Source organism: Falco naumanni, chromosome 14, assembly GCF_017639655.2.
Source record: "Falco naumanni isolate bFalNau1 chromosome 14, bFalNau1.pat, whole genome shotgun sequence".
NCBI lineage: Eukaryota > Metazoa > Chordata > Aves > Falconiformes > Falconidae > Falco > Falco naumanni.
In genome coordinates, this window is record NC_054067.1 from 1,541,239 (window position 1) to 1,557,024 (window position 15,786).

A 15,786-nucleotide genomic window follows, 5' to 3' on the forward strand; every position below is an offset into this window, starting at 1 on the left:
TGGCAGAGATCTGCCCCTTGGACGCTGCCTCCGGTACAGGAAAAAACATTACAGAAACCCTCCAAATCTGTAATGCAAATGTCCGCGTTTTGAAGCCAGCCTCTCGCCTTTGGGTCCTAACTCATTGTTTCCTTGGTTGAGCTGTGCCTTTATTAAGAATTTCCCTCATCCCTGACTCCCCCTGGGTCTTATTTGCTTTGTGGGAGAGGAAAGTTCTGTTCTCTGCTCTTGCAGCAGACTCCCTCCCCTCTGCGCTGCCTGGTGCGGGTCCCTGTGCCTGGGGACTAGTGCAGACACGGAGGCAGCGCAGCCAGGGGCCACCCGACCCCCCGCAGCTCCCAGCTTGGCCATGGCCCCACACCGGCCTCTGCCAGGAGCTGGGAGCCCTGGGACCAGCTGGGGACCTGCCTGGGCCAAGCAGAGGATGGCTGTGGAGATGCCAGAGAAGGACAGGGGGTGAGGTCAGGTCTCTGCTGTAAGCCCTCTGTCAGAATCGCACCTTCCAGTATTTATTCTTTCCTCTAGTGTTTAGCCATGCAGCCTTGCAATTTTTGGAGGATGAATAGCTTGGTCGAAATCAAATGAAACTCAAAGCCTTTTCCTTATGGTCCAAAAAGATTTATTTAGTGGATTTTAGCAGTTTAAAATACACAGATCTGAGTGTTGTGGAAGGGGATATACAAGCAGGCGTGACGTTCACAGTTCAAGGCATTAAGGAAACAGGCACTCTGAGAATTCCTGCAATAAAGCATCAGCTCCCGATCCTGCTGGCACTTCGTGGGCAGGTTTCCCAGCGGTTTCAGGCACTTACTGGAGATAAACAATAAATAGCCGCAGACATCTCCCAGGAGGGACACTGGCTGGGGAAGTGCTGCCATTTCCCAAGGAGGTAAGTGTTTGATTAGAGAAGGTATGGCTTTCACAAGGCCATGTGCTCCAGCGAGAGACCAGACACTGTTGTTCCTTTGGCTCAGGGAAACTTCCCTTGGGTTCAGACCACTCTGTTCTTCACTCTTTCAAATATCTGCATCACTTTGCCTGCTGGTATGCAGCCTTCTCTCACGATGGTGATGCCACCTTCCCACAGGAAGAATTAAAAAGTTAGGATAATCCCAAAGGGTGGAAGAAAGGGATGGGGATATAAAGAAGTATCTTGGATCAGTAAAGCCATCCAAATGCTCAGGACAACTAAATATAATAAAGTTGTGTGGCAAGAGGACCAGAAGCTTTGTCAGAAAGCAAAAACATCTAGTAACACCGTCCTCACACCTTGTTCAATAGTTTAGTTTTCCACTAGTGAATCCCACTCAAGTGACAGCCCAGATCCAGCCAGTGACACCTCAGCTTCTGCTGTTACATCATTGTGGACAAGCTCCTGTAACACCTTCGTTCTGGTGGTCTACAAGGAGCATACACCCTTCCTGTCAGACACATCCACCCTCTCACTTGAAGCATTTTTGCTCTTATAAGGCAAATTTTGCTTGCACAACCGTGTTTCTCCTTACTGTCTTGTTCTCTGTCAACACAGAGTTCCTCCAAGGACATCTTTTGTTTGTTCCTTTTCATCAACATGTTTGCAAACGTCCAGGCACTCAAGAACTGTTACTCTTGGAGCACACTGTGCTGCCAGATTGATACTATTGAAAGGGATGGAAACATCCCAGGAAAAGGCAATTGCTGACATAGAGAGGGTGGTTCTTACACTCACTTTCATCAATCTTTGTGCAGTTGACCACAGTGGATGCCACCACCTCATCAGATTCTCCATCACAGAGAACACCCTCCAGCTTGTGGCCAAGCCGCCTGTAGGGGGAAAGAAAAAAGAAAAAAAGGAAAAAAAGAAGCAACATATTATATCGTGCTGAAGTTCCCCTCAGTGCAGGGCATCAAATCATGGGCTATACACCACTCAAACTTGCTGGCCGCCCACCTGAGAGGCAGTTTGCTCTGCGATAGTAGTGCCAGCAAACAGGGTACTCACGAGATGACCATGTCATGGTGTGTGCTGTCAACCTCTCCACTAGGATTAGCAGATGTGATTGCCAGGGGTCCCGTCATGTCGATGAGGTGCACCAGGACAGTCAGGTCAGGTACTCTGATCATGATGCTGTCTTGAGTTCCCACTCTGCTGTAGCCTGCTCCGACACCTTGAAAGACAGAGCGAGGGCATTGGCACAATACCTGGCATGGCATCAGGAGACCGGCTTTCTTTGCAAGTCACTCCACTCCGTACCCCAAACAACATTGTAAATCTCTTTGTGTATGTTCAGAAAAAGCATTATTTTCAATCAGAAATCCATGAGAGCAATGGTAGGATTTTGGGACTAACTGGGTAAAAAGGAAAAGGGTCTGGAGATCAGCATAGCTGTTTTCATGGACATAGGATCTGCCTATATCACAGACTATAACTTCTTGTGATCATTGCCTACCTTCCCACCCTCTGTCACACACCTCTGCCTGTTAAGCATGCCTAACTCCTACTGTTTCTCCAGTCTGTAACATCTCTGTTGATTCCCAGAAGCCACGTTTGAGCGTGAATCATACTCTGCTGCTCACAGCGTTTCGACTGTGCCCATATGGTAGGAAGGAAGAGGCGAGGAGAAGGGATGCCCATCGGAATGCCATCTCCCCCCTCCCCAGGACCTCTCGTCTGTCTGTGATCCTCCACTCAGGGTTTCTCATTCCTAGCTACCAGCTATGGGCTTGAAAGAGGTGACCATCCCAGGGCAATGAGCCTCTCTTGATTCAGGCTGGAGTGGGTTAAAGAAATCATCGTAATGCCTCACACTTAATGAGTCATGCCAGCTCATTAACACCCTCTGCTAAACATTTACCAAGGCATGTACAAGCTCCAGAGATGTTTTCTTAGGATAAAAAGAACAGAATCTCTCCCCACTGACATCCCAAAGGGTATGCAGATTGCAGACCTGCCGTGTTGAAAACATGAAAGAGGGGGAGTGGAGCTGTCCTGTTCATCTCACCTAGCTTCTTCAGCCACTCTCCTTTCTTGATAATGCAGCCAATGCCACCTGGGTAAACATTTTCCATGAATTCCCAAAGCAGTGGGCTGATGGGGGGAGCAGCTGCTCGCAGCTGGTCCAGGTTTGAAATAAAGATGCAGATGGGCTTCTCTTGAGGCCTGTCCTGCAAAACAGACAGACAGGGAGGGGAAAAAATAAATGAAGAGAGAAAGTTTGTGTTGGGAAGATTGAAGCCCACTGGAATCCTAGTCTGTGTGCTTCCCAGGGACCAGGACCTCCAAGCAAGCAAGATGCTGCCTCTGGACAAAGTGCTGAGCACGGGGGGGGACGACGACTGCACGCTGTGATTGGTGCTCCAGCTCAGGTCTGCATGTGCAAATTGAAGAAGAGAGAGAACAGCAGTCTGCTCTTGGGATCCTGGTGGGATGCATCCAATTCCCATGCTTTAGACATAACCAGCACAGGGACGACTACACTTGGCTCATTATCAGCGCTTTTAACATCTTATACATCAGGGGTCTGATTTTCTTCTAACCTATGCTGGTATGAATCAAGGTCAAACCCACCAATTCACAACAGGATAATGGAAAGGAGAGCCCCAAACCCTTGCAAACCAATATCTACCACTTCTTCGGTTCTTCAGTGCTTTGAAATAAGCTCGCTGTAAATTGAACAGTGATATGGAGGGAAAATAAAAAGAGCTCACAAAGCAGTGTCATTTCAGTCCTCAGCTGACATCAGTTTCAGTGGGGCCAAGTGACTAAGGAACTGGGCATGTATTTACATTCTGTTTATATTATCTCATCGACAAGGAAGGTTAGCATTGGCACCAAAGCAGGACAGAAAAGACTGCCTTTGTTGCTGATGTTCATGCTAAGTGCCAGCTGAGATAGTCTGTTATGCTTATTTCTCCAGGCTAGCCAGGAAATTGCCTCATGGAGAGTAGATGGGGCCAGGCTGCAAAAGTTGTATTGAAGGTGCAAACTTTGGGTCTGATTCCAGCACTGAATGTCTCCAAAAGTCTGGGGAAATTTAGACCTGGGGTTCTGATTCAGCATTTTGTGAGGCAGAGGGGACAAATGCAGGTTCAGACCCACTTGCGACAAGTGTTGGGGCCGTTCCAGTTTGGGTCTGTGCATTGCAGGATGTAGCTGTCTCATTCCCAGTGCCCCACACCCAGAGCTTCACCCCAGGCTGCTCAGCTCAGGAAAAGGTCCATGACGTTTTGGTGTGGCTGCTCATAAAGTCTATCCACAGTCAGAATCTGAGCTTTAGGACAACTTGAAACAAGGGGCTCCCATTTCTGCCTCTGCACAAAACTCATCTATAAGACATAAACAGAATCCAAGTAACAAGAAGACTGCCTTGTATTCACACCTTGATTCTGTAGACCTTCTCGATGGCTTGAGGGTGCTTGCAAGAGGCTGCCAAAGCATACACAGTGTCTGTTGGGACCCCACACACTGCCCCAGTGTTCAGCAAAGCAGCAATAGTCCTCAAGCCACTTGTACAGTGGGACCTGGGGCAGATGCAAGGTGGAGGATCTTCGGTGTCCTTCTTAGAGCTCTCAACCTGGCAATAATCAGGAGACAATAAATCCATTACGGTGGAAATAAGCAAACATATGAAACACAAGGTAGGACGCAGTCCACCCAAATGCAGGTATCTCACTGTGCCATGCTCCCTTGGCAAAGGGCAGAGGCAGTGCTTCTAGGGGTGCTTCACCTAAAGTAGGTGAGGTTAATTACAAGGCGGAAAGGATTGCTTCTGTCCCAGTGACAAAATCAACGAGACTAGCTGAGGTGTGGACACCTGAACTGCCTGCTCTGACAGGAGGTGAATCCCACACAGCACAGTGACTGCTTCCTGGAGGAGTAACTGCTTTCCAAAGTGACCTGAAGAAGCTGCTAGGGAATCCTAAATCCAGAGGAACTTGAATAAGATGAAGTTTCAAATGCTTTCTCGCATGGTTAGAAGTGCTGATTTAATGAAACTGTTTCCCTGCAGCAGGAATTAGAGCTGTCAGGTCAGTCAACCCAGGTGAGTGGAACTGCCTTGGTCAGACATTACAGGACAGCAGAAAGAGTTTGAAGTTAACAGAGACAGTGGGGAACTCCTGCTGTCCAGCCTGGGAAGCTTCTAATTCCCTACTCCCCTGCTCCCAAGGTTATGCCCTTTAAAACTCCGTCTGTCAGCAGTTCTTGGATTGGAGATGGCTAATTCCACAGAACCATGGAGACAGGCATTTTGGAGCAAGGGAAGAGTTTTGTAAATGTCCCTGCCCTTCCACTGGGTTTCCTTGTTCATAAAGGAAGAGAGCTTGTTTTCAGCTCATCGCTTCCTACAGAAATGCTGCAACTTGGATTTTGAATAGCACTGAGGGATTCAAAGAAGGGAAATCCAATGGAAATCTGAACTCCTCTAGGTAAGACTGAAGACCCCAGGATATCCCCTCTGACTAGGGAAGTTATACCATCATGCAAAAAACCTCTTACTGTGAACAGAGGGGTTCCCATCATCATGAGATCCTTCCCAAAGATGCTGTTTGTAAGCGATGCTGTTGCTCCGTAGAAGCAGATGATGCTGAAGATGCTTAGCATCACAACTGGAAAAAAAAGCCCAGAGAGTCAAAGGCAGGAAGGGTGATGACAAAGTTTTATTTTCTTCTACGTCTCATGACTTCCCAACATTACAAACTTATTTCAGGCTTTCCTGTCATGCAACATTTGCAGTCCAGCATATTTGTGGGTCTAAAAATTTAAGGCATTTCCAGGCTTGCCTACCTGTGCATCTTCAGCCATATGCCCTTTCTTTTTTTTTTTTTTTTTTTTTTTTTTTGTCCTGGCAGAAAAGCTCCTATGAAGCATTTGGCTAAAGCACTGTATGTAATTGCTAATAAAATTGTCACTTGTAGCAAAGCCAAAGCTTCCACAGAGCTACAGCCATTCACACCAGTGGCACATTTGGTTCATCCCAAACCTTAGCTCACTGAACTGTACAGAACCTCAGGGGGTTGTCTTGATCCAGCAGTATCAGCCACACCTAAATGTTTATTAGAAAGGTCAAGGACCTGGTTAGGGACATGGTTTAGTGACAGACTTGGCAGTGCTAGGTTTATGGTTGGACTCGATGATCTTAAAGGTCTTTTCTAACCTAAACGATTCCATGATTCTACGATACAAGGTAAGGTTTTCTCCTCCGGTCATGGAGCCAGAAGGCTCAGGCACCTGTAGCTTGCACGCACACCAGTCTTGTAGGGAAAGATGGCACACTCTCCTGCTTGCTTTTGTCTGTACAGAGCTTGTGCAGAGCATTGCTCCCCAACCAGACACCCACTCACTGTGCTCTGTGGGTGAAGGTTTGATGGCCAAGTTCACCTAGAACTCACTTTCAAATGGCAAAGCGAGATTGTCCAACGTAAAGAGCAGAAAACAAATGGTCAAGAGTTCCATTGCAACGGTCATGCAGAGAAGCACCATGTTAAAAGAGGAAGCTGTGAAAAGAAACAGAAACAAGAGGGATCCACATCAGAGAATGGCCCATAAAAACATGTGCAAAATAGCAGAAGAGCTCCTAAATCAACTTAATCTTATTTGATTAAACCGAGCAGTCCATGATCTGGCTTCCCTGCTCATGGAGGAGCAGAGAGGTACGGCTATGTTGTTCAGCCCTCAGCTTTCAAGAGACAAGCTGCCAAACCCTTCATCTGCCAGTACACCATGCTCACATGGAAAACACTTCTTAGGCAGCCAAGAAGATTCTGATTTACAGCAGCTGGGCTGGAGGGTGACTGTGGATACATGCCAGTGGCCCAGTCCATCTAACACTTTCACCTTATTTGAACCTTTTATTTTCTTTGAAACGTTCTTCCATTCCCTTATGACTGTTTCTTCTAAGCCCAACTCAGCTTCTGTTACTGGCTGCGGGCAAAACATTTCAGTTCTTGCTTAATCAGGGTGACAGGGAGAGCTGAGAGTCCCTCACTTGTGCACCTCCAGCACAGACTGACCACAGATACGATTAAAGATCTGATCCCAAATACCCCTCAATAAACAATCACATACGGTACTGAGACTTACCTAAAATAATTAAGAAAACATTGAGCACCAGAAAGGCAATAGAACCCGCAGTGAATCCCTCGCTGTTCCCCGCACCGATGTTCATCAAGTGGCCTGAAATGGGACCAGCAGATTCAGTTGTGAGCAAACCAGTAAGTGCAGTGTGACAGAAGGCCAACATATCTGCAGTTCGCAGTTCAAACTAATTGCTGGTGGCTGCTATAAAGAAAATCTACCGCAATGAAACCCGTTGCTTCTACAATGCAAAGTATTTGAGGTATTAACTGAAGAACCAGTGATGGTTATCCAAAAAAGCTGATGATTTTACTTCTGACTTGTGACAAACAGGGTCTGGCTGGAAACATGAATAGCTTCTTGCCATGTCTTTTCAGTAACAGCTTTAACTTTCCCCACAGGTGCTTATTTTAATAGGGCCTGGCATGGAGGCTGTAGGAACATGCTGCCCACCTGGGCTTTTTAAAGCCCAGGCTTATCATCCTGAGGGCTTCTTTCATGGTTATGACCAGCCAAGATCAATTGCTCCAGGCTTCTGAAGAATAAATTCAGAACCTGGAGTCTTTCATTGCCCAAAAGCATCTCCTGAACTGTTATTCTGAGATGACAGCCCAGAGACAGCCTGAGTGCTGTCTCACAATATTTTAGCAGGGAAATCTGGACCTCTACTGGACTCAAAGACACAGCTCAGACCCCTGTAGCTGGGAGGGTAACAAGTGACTGACTGCAGCAATGGCAACCAATTACATGCATGCAAGGTGGGCTGTTTGGTCATTATCTTTTTACAAGGAGGAATATTGGTAGACCCGGTGTCTTTGAATCTCCTGGGAGAAGGAATTAAGTTGAAGAAAGCAAACTGAAATTTCCTAAAAGCATCCCTTTTCTTTTTTTTTTGTTTTTTTTTTCTTTATTTTTTGGTGAGTAAGCAAACTAGGAACCCTCACATTGCATTACCTGCAAACCGAAGCCAGGTCCACGCTCCCCAGAAGGCAGCATAACAGAATGGAAGAATGCAACCAAACCTTCTCCCTCCTTGAACCTGGATCCTGCAGACGTACAGCTGCATTATGGCTCCTGGGATGAGCACAGAGGGTATGGAGAGTTGCTGTCTGCTGGAGTCACTGAAACTACCCTGGATGGCAGAGACTGCAGCCAGGCCATTGCAGATGTAGAACAAGGCATCTGGCACTTCAGCACTGGTGCCACTTGGGACATTATTTGACCTTGTGAAGTAGGTTTTGACAGCTGTCAGTGTGGTTTGAAGAGCTGAGCTGGAGATAGCCTGGACGCCAACTGGAATCAAAGCCTTCTCCCCGATGGAGTTGATAAGGGTGGCAAAAGTGGCGTACATTGAGAGAGGGGTGCAAAGGCTGCAGGCAGCCCCGAGGAATGGGTAAGCACCTCCCACTGGGATCTGATGGATGAAGGCAGTTGTGAGGATGATGAACGAGGCATTTTGCAGCATCTCCAGGGTATCTTTGTGGGTCGACAGCAGAAACAGCATGCAGGCAATGGCCAGGAAGAACCACCCTCCAAACATTCCCAGCCTGCTTTCCTGAGCCTGGGGCAGCCCAAGGAAGGTGGTGAGTATAATCTCTTCCCAAGACATCACCAGCCAGTAGAGGCTGTGGACACCAAACTTGGTAGTGTAGTAGACATCACCTCTCAGATAGCTGTAGAAGCTGGACAGCAGCTGACAGCTGGAGATGATGGATATCCATGCTGCTCCAACACAGAAGGTCTTCATGTACCCAAAGAAGTAAAAGGCAAATATAAAGGAAGAGACAGTATCGCAGATGTTGCCCAGGGCCATCGGCTCAGCATACTTCGTGTTCTTTTTCTTTTCTTCCCCAATGGCCTTGGAAGAGCTCTTCTGTGCTGACCCCAGTAGCAAGACATTGAAGAGAGGATGCCCAAAGCCCGGAAGGACGTACCGTTGTGTGATGCCCTTGAACAGGAGAGCTACTGCTCCATACAGCCCGCAGATGACAATGACAAGCTCGATGACACCTGACACAATCAGGGCCCACTGGCCAAACAGTGCGACTGCTTCAAAGATCAGGGCAAGCGCGATGGCCCCGAATATGAAGGGCATGATGTAGTTCACTGTGGCTGAACAGAAGGAGAGGATAAAGGAGATGGAAATGTAGGCCACCAGCCCAGCCACCGCACTTTGGCTGGCAGAGAGGTGGGCCATGCCGGTGGGCAGGAGGTGGCTGGCATTCCCCGAGGGCAGTGTTATGTTCTGCACAGAGGGGTCACCGGCTGCAATGATGCGTGTAGCCCCATAGCTGCTCCACAGAGCGGAGAAGGTGAGAAAGGCTGCACCTCCAAGGTGGTCGTATTTCCGGAAGGCAAGGAATCCTGCCAGGAGCTGGACAAAGCCTCCAATCAGGATGAGGTGGACACCTGAGAGACACATGAAGGAGATCAGGTAGGAAGCAAGCCACAAAAAGGTTAGAGCTTCTGGAAGCAGTGCTGCATCTCCAAACTCTGGGGGACACCCCATGGCAGGTCCCCACAGCCTTCTTGTGACCAGCCCTATGGCCTCTGTCTTCCCCTCTCTTTCCACCTTTATGATAAATGTCTGTGCTGAGCCCCACTGAGCCCCTTGGTATGGTGAGCAGGTCCAGGAGTGGTTTGGATCTATGAAGATATGGAAATGGCATATGGTTGGGACCAGATTCCTGGCAGTTGCCGGGGAAGGAGGAGCATCCGTCCTTGGGAGTGCACAGACCTTCTGTGCATTGGAGAAAGCCCACCTTTCCCCACCTGTCCCACCAGCACTGTCCATTGGCCCATGAGGATGACTCTCAGAAAGCGTATCCTGCCTGGCGCTCCCAAGGAAAGTTCACCCCTGACCAGCAGCCCCAGTGCCCCCCACGAGCAGCATCACCCACCTGCGAGGATGTCCTCCGTGCCCTGTGGCCTGAGGCCAGTGTGCGCCACGGTGAAGTTCTGCAGGCAGAGGAGGAAGGCGCTGACCACATTCGCGAGGAGCCCCAGCACCGCTGGCTCGCTGTAGAAGACGGCCGCAAACCCCACCGTGCTCGCCATGGCCCTTCCAGACAAAACAAAAGCGTCGGCGGTTGCCCCCACAACCTCACCGTTGTTGGTGTCTAGACCAGTGCTGCTTTGGCTTGGGCGCTCAGCCAGCCTTCAGAGCCGTGCCCCTGCTCCGAGGAGGGAGAAACTGGTGACAGGCTCAGGTGTTTCCATAGTGCCTCCCCACTCGTTGCTCCAGACAAAGGCTCAATTCAAAGCAGACCTTTAGGTGCCTAATTTCCAGAGTCCTATCCAGAAAAAACACACACAACCTATTTAGGCTACAAGGATTTCTGGCAAAAACATGTTTAGGTGCCCCAAAGCGCTGCAGGTGGTGGCGATGGTTCCCATCCCCTCTTCTCCAGGCTGCTGGAGATGGAGAGGAATGAATAGCCTAACACAAATGAACAAACATTCAGACGAAACCCACAAGGTATTTTTGAGCCATTCCAGGACGTGTCTTATCCACTGTTACAGACAAACAGACAGGCACGACGCACACATACACAGTCTCCCTTCCAGATGGAATTTTCCAGCTCCATCCCTTTCTTGAAACCCTGGTGACTAAATAGTCTATTTTCAAACCCTTCATATTTCTACCATTAACTCGTCTGTTTGCAGGCAGCCCCCACATTTCCATTCCTCCGCACTCCTGGGTACCATGGGCTGGAGTTTTCTCTCTGGAGGTTTTTGTTAGGAAACAAAGATGAAAATAAAACAGCAATATTTTTAGAACATGTTATGACCTAAAGGAGCTGGAAAAGCAGAAAATGATGTATTCTCTTCTTAGCCATTCCAAAAAGCTTTTTGGAAAGAAAGGAAAGCATGTGGCACTACCATTGATATGGGAAGGGAGGAGGAGTGAAGGAGCACCACCCAAAGCAGAAATACTTTTGTGAATATTAATGAACCTAAATCCCAGTGACTGCTTTTAAACACACAGTATTCCTCAGCAGACATACACGTTTTGCAGACATCAATGGCCTCTGTACTCTTTTGTTCCACTAAAACACCCATGTTTTCCTTCTCTCCATTTAATCTAAAGGACATAATTTTCACAGAAACAGGGGAAGGATAAATTTACTCCTAACAGCTTTGAACAGATTCAGCAGCTTAAAACTCTCATGAAATGTGGAAAGGGTAAAAACTTCCAAGTGAAATTTGGGGGACAGTGAATTCATTCACTTATCTGGTTGAGCTAAAGGTCAGGTTTTTGGGTTCAGAAAGAGAGATGCACCAATTCACAGTTCTGTGGGAGGAACACTCCCTTGTAACATCAATCATTTGTATTGAAGGAGGCCCTCAAAAATGGTGTGCCCTTAGGAAGAGCCGAGCAGCTACCTGTGGAGTCCATGACACTGTCTTTTTTAATTATTATTTTAAATGACATTCAGATAGAAATAAGTGGTTTGGTTTAAATGGTTACGCTTGGAGGCAGGCCACAATATTAAGTTCCTCCAGATGTTTAGCTCTGAAATAACTCAGACAGCAGCTTTCTAGGCACGCTGCAACAAGCCCCTGTTTAGAGTCGGTCTCTGGAAGAGGATGGGATAGGTTTTCTGGAGAAAGATGTGCTGGCCAGGTGACTCCTTGGCTCGCAGAAGTGGGTTTCAGTTCGCCAAGGCTCACTGTGTTGGCCGTTCCTGTGTGACTAGCCGTGTGAGCAGTTTTAGAGCCTGTGACATGCAGCTTGGTTTTGTGAAGGGTGTACAGGCACAATTAACAGGGATCTTCCCCTCTGCTCACCATGAAAGCCTACACAGGACATCTGAGAAGGTGGGGAAAGAAATACTAGACTATGACATATTGGGCTACGGAGGTGTAAAGGGAAAGGATGCGAGAGGATTTAGACCAAGATATGGAAAAGGAGGAGGGTGAAGGAGCATCTCTTAGGAGGAGAAGGTTTTGGGGTTGGAAACAGCTGCAGACCTACCCACTGCTCACACCTCCCCATGGCATCTCTCCACACACTGCAAACATTGGCTTGCGCTCCCTGTCCTAAGACTGTTTCAACATCTATGCATGTCTTCCCTCATCTCTTTCATGCAACATAAGGATACATCAAATAATTAATCCCCTCCCGTTGTTGTCTCAGGTACTTAGCACCAGCAACTCTGTGGGCTGCACCAAGACCTGGAGAAATGAAGGTCTGCATGGAAACAGAGGTGGTTTCTGTTCAAAGTATGCCCAAGCCTTGTTTGTCCCCAGGATAAAACCACTCATCACTGCTGTCACTATCCATTTTGTTCAGCTGCTGCCTTTGGCACGTTATAAGGACCCGTTTGTCTGCATGCACCCCAGAACTCTGATGATGTGACACCGCTGCTCCCCGCTCCACGCAACACAGCGAGGAGGGATCTCCCACCAAGCCCTTCCTTTGTGCCGAAGCCTGCAAGCTGGGCATCTTCAGCTGGGACTGGTGCAAAGTAACTCTTTGAGTAGGGATGATGCAGGGGACACAGGGCAGTGCAGAGGCAGAGGAGCAAGCGGGAAGTCCCTTTCTATCCTGTGGGGTCAGCCACAGTACACAGGGTACCAGCCAGCACAGCCACTGTCTGGGAAACGGCGAGGGTGGAGACCACCCCACAGTGAGGAGGCACCTGGAGACCTGGGCTGCTGCCAGGCCCTTCAGAGAGCGGGCTGTACCGAGCAGATGGGGCAGCCGGGGGTGATCCTTCCCTTGCACAATCCCTTGTGCAGCAAGGGCAAAGCCAAAGCCATCCCCTCACTCATGCAGCTGCCTCCGTATTCTTTCCTTTTCCTGCTTGCCTCTGACATTCTTCAGCCTGGGGTTTGCAGAACCAGCTTGTGAGGTCCTGCCTCCCCTCTGGCTCTTCTCCCCTCAGCATGACCTCTGTGCCATGCCCATGTGGCCGGCATGCCAGCTGGGCTGAAGCCTCTGAACACCTTTTCTTTTCCTTGCAGCTTTGCTCACAATAACTCCCCTTCACCCCCCTCCAGGAAAGGTGACTCCCCTCTGCATGCCCTTTCCACCTTGCTGTTATACCTGGGCTTTGCAGACATCACCATGTGCATCTGCTTGGCATTGGCATCGGCATCTGCTGCCGGTGCTGCTTCACCTGGATAAATATTCATGGGAATATGCTGGGGTATGGACATTGCCTCCACAGGAGGCTGGAGCAAGGCTTTAGCATGTCATGGGACACATATATAAACACCACAACGTTCAGTTTTCAGACACTTACTCCCCCGTGGCATTTTGCAATTAGTTTCCCATCCCACCTTATTAATGATAACAAATGTTTATATAGCTCTGAGAAAATACTGCGTCTCTCAAGATAAACATGTTAAGAGAATAAAATGCAATTCTTTCTGCATAAGCACACAGCAAGATTAACGGTGCACGACAACGCTACACAGACAGATTAAATATCACAACCCTGACTGTCTTCTGGTGAAAAACAGCATGAAGCTGCCCGAGATGCATTGCTGCATTCAGAGTGATCGAGCGTCTGCCTAGCATTCGGTAGAAAATTCAGGTTGGTTTTAAATGCAGCCAGGCTGATATTCTACACAAAATAACATGCAGCACGTTAAATGTCCCCGGGTTTCACCACTGGACAAAGCAAAGAGCCATGGCATCCCCCCGGAGTCCAAACAAACGAAGGGTCCCAATGTCTCCTGGAAGCTACAGAGTTCATGTCTGCACTAACATTTCAATGAACCGGCAGCACATGGCAGGCAACAGCTCAGATCTGAATATTTAGAAGAAGGAGAGCTATGAAAAGATCCAGCCAAATGACAAAACACTGAATGTATTAAAGAAAAGCATCAAAGAAAACCACCAATGCCATGCTTCTCGCTCTGCAGCTTGGATTACCTGGTTTGGTGACACTTCAGCTCAATGTGAAGATGCTCTTGTCCTTCTCATTTCCTGGTAAATACCAGTTTTATAGTCGTCCTCTGTAGGAGGAGCCTGGGGGCAGTTGCTTCACCCATTGGCACCTGTGGCATTTTGGAGACAGGAATTTCCTTGAACTTTGTCAGTTATTGTCCTAAATCTTTTTTTATTTCCTGAAACCAGGGGGGTTTCCCTTCTGTTCAGTGGAGAAAAAACACCCCTCCTCATCTATTCCCCCCACCCTCTCAGTCCCCAGAGGCTGATGTCATCACACTTGAGATTCAGTTGCAAAAAAACAAAAAGCAAATTGCCTTTCAGAAGCATATATAAACCCTGACACCAAAGCACCTTTCGGAGAGACACCTCGCCCATCCCTCGAATAGAGCAGTGCAGAGCTGGGCATCAAGCAGTGGTAACAGCCACCAGCATGGTCTACTTAACCTTACAGGTAACTACTTTTTCATGTGCGAAACCTCTCCGTCTTTGATCCTTCCTTTTTCACTTTAAGGAGGTAATGTCATTTCACGGGTGGTTCCTCAACTGATCGAAACAGTCGTGACATTAAATGCAAACCTGCCCCAATACTAACAAAATCAGATGGCTTTCACAGACACTTTATTCATAGTTACTAACCTGTTCCTTCCATGCCTGTCCCTTTTATGTGTCCCAGACGTGTTTTGTACGGTGCCATGGCAGGGAGGGTGTTGTTGTTGGGACGTGTTCTGTGGGGTTTTTTCTCCTGGTGTCCACTCTGAGCTGGTCCTGCTCACAGCCGTAAGAGGATTTCATGGTAGATTTGAAAAGGCTGTGCTGCCCCTTCTACTGTACTGCTTTATTTCCCTGGCTGTTCTTGGCACGCCTGCTGGACTGAGCTTTGGAAAATATTTTTTTTTCTCCTTTAAATATGTAGTTAGTTTTATCCGCTTGTTTGATCTGTAAGTGTCCTACAATGCCATGTTAGAGGCACAGCCACTAAAACGGCTCTGAAAAAGATGAAGCAGCTTAGGTGAGAAATGCTCTTTCTCTCTCTTTACTCTAGAAAACCCAGAAGTTCTTGGCAAGCTCCCGGCAAGTTCACAAAACTGCTGCTCACGGTTTGTATCTCTCTGCAGAACAGCATTCCGTACCCTTTTTTAAAAAAGCATCCCAAAATAATCATGTAATTACTTTAAAAAAAAAAAATATTGCTGAGCTAAGCGCACTGAGATAAACTACTCAAATTCTTGGAAGTCAAAGCATGCCAGGGGGGTCTTGCGATGGTTATTGCCCTCGGTTGCTTAAGAACCAGGAGAAAAGTAACAAGTGGTAAAAATGTTGACAGCTAGCCCTGCGCTCAGACAGAATTTTTAACTGATTTAGAACCAGACTTTCCAAATTCTTACTCTTTGACCATAAATGTAAGATATTTAAATTGCAGCTGTCATCAGGTTGCTCTGATCCTTAACTCCTCGGTTTGTCGTTACTTCTTTATTACACCTGATCTTGCTGTCAGCATTGCTCGAGGTGGCTGGCGGGCTGCCCTCCGTGCCCCGCAGCCGCTGCGCCGGCTTCGGCAGTGCTGTACCTCCACAGCTTCCCTGCTCGAACAAACTGAACAGAACTTTGCTTGTGGCCACTTGGTCTATTATAAGTTTGTCAACTCATTTTAGAAAATGTTATTAATAGAATCATACGATCATTTAGATTGGAAAAGACCTTTGAGATCATCAAGTCCATCTGTTAACCCAGGACTATAGAATAAATGCAATTAATGTTACTTAATGAACACCTGAGAACAAGAGAAATAACAATAATAATCCATGCAGATCTATTTGGTCTTGGTCAG